Here is a 1,640-nt window from a genome sequence, read left to right as displayed (position 1 = left end):
GCCCTCAGTGCTCCGTCCGCCTTTCCTTATTTTGCTGCCTAGGTTGCAAAATTCCTTAACTTCACCTACTTCGTGAACATCTATCCTGGTGTTAAGTTTCTCGCTGTTTTCATTTCTGCTACTTCTCATTACTTTCATCTTTCTTCGAATTACTCTCTGTCCATATTCTGTACTCTCAGTCCATATTCAGTCCACTCCATTCCGAAGATCATGTAACTGTTCTTCACTTTTGCTGTGGGTAGCTACGTCATCAGCGAATCGTATCATTGATATCATTTCATCTTGAATTTTAATTCCACTCCTGAACCAATCTTTAATATCCAGCAATGCTTCTTCGACTGAACAGTAGGAGTGAAAGACTACTCAATCTGAGCACTTAGTTCTTGGTCTTCCACTCTTATTATTTCCTCTTGTCAGTTGTACGTGTTGTGTATTACTGTCTCCCCCTACAGCGTACATCTGCTTTCCTCAGAATTTCACACACCTTGCAACATTGGACATTGTCGAACTTTTTTTCTGGTTTACAGATCCTATGAACGTGTCTTGTTTTTTCTTTAGTCTTGCTTCCATTTTCAATTGAAACGTCAGAATTGTTCTCTGGTGCCTTTATCGTTCCTAGATTCTACACACCAACGTGAGTAGTCGTTTTGTTGTCACTCCCCCCCAATGGTTTTAGAAATTCTGATGGAATGTTATCTATCTCCTCTGCCTCATTTCATCTTAAGTCTTCGAAAGGTCTTTTAAATTCTGATTCTGATAGTGGATCCCCTATCCCTTCTAAATCTACTACTGTCTCCTCTTCTATCGCATGAGACAAGTCTTCCCCTCACTCAGACCTTCAGTGAACTCTTTTCCGCCGGCCCGGGTGGCCTAGCGGTTCTAGGCGCTATAGTCTGGAACCGCGCGACCGCTGAGGTCGCAGGTTCGAATCCTGCCTCGGGCATGGATGTGGGTGATGTCCTTAGGTTAGTTAGGTTTAAGTAATTCTAAGTTCAAGGGGACTGATGACCTCAGAAGTTAAGTCCCATAGTGCTCAGAGCCAACTCTTTTCCGCTCTCTCCTCTGCATTTAACAGTGGAATTCCAGTTGCACTCTTAATGTTACTACCCTTGCTTTTAATTTCACCGAAGGTGGTTTGAATTTTCTGTACGCTGAGTCACTCCTTACAACAATCACTTCTTTTCCGATTTCTTCACATTTTTAATGCAGTTATTTCGTCTTAGCTTCCCTACATTTCCTATTTATTTAATTTCTCAGTGACCTGTATTTCTGTATTCCTAAATTTCTCTGAAATTTTTTGTACTTCCTTCTTTCATCGATCAGCTGAAGTATTTCTTCTGTTACCCATGGCTTCTTCGCAGTTATGTTCTTTGTACGTACTATTTTCTTTCTAACTTCTGTGATTGCTGCAATTTGCTTGAAGTTTGCTGAGGGACGACGCGGCCATTGGGTGCGCTTTTAATAATTTTTCTTGTGTCTTTATAACACTCTTATTTTTCCAACAACCTTATGCGTGTTGACTTTCCGTCATTTTCAAAGGCAGTATTATGTCATTCGTATAAAGTTGTTCATTAGGTACATTGCATCAAATTCAAGTGAAAACTCACTTGTCTCGTGATCGAGGTTGTTGACGTGATACA

The 1,640-nt window shown here is 40.8% G+C and overlaps 1 non-coding gene across 1 annotated transcript; it reads left to right on the top strand.

The window, feature by feature from the left end:
* The first annotated feature begins 859 nt into the window (after positions 1-859).
* Positions 860-943, top strand: Trnas-gga (transfer RNA serine (anticodon GGA)). The gene is given in 2 exon segments: positions 860-899; positions 909-943. It is a non-coding gene; the product is annotated as a tRNA-Ser (tRNA).
* The last annotated feature ends 697 nt before the right edge of the window (positions 944-1,640 follow it).

The sequence above is a fragment of the Schistocerca serialis genome, chromosome 1 (genome assembly GCF_023864345.2).
Source record: "Schistocerca serialis cubense isolate TAMUIC-IGC-003099 chromosome 1, iqSchSeri2.2, whole genome shotgun sequence".
NCBI classification, from domain to species: Eukaryota; Metazoa; Arthropoda; class Insecta; order Orthoptera; family Acrididae; genus Schistocerca; species Schistocerca serialis.
The sequence above is the reverse complement of the archived record's forward strand: the minus strand, read 5'-3'. Positions and strand labels throughout refer to the sequence as shown.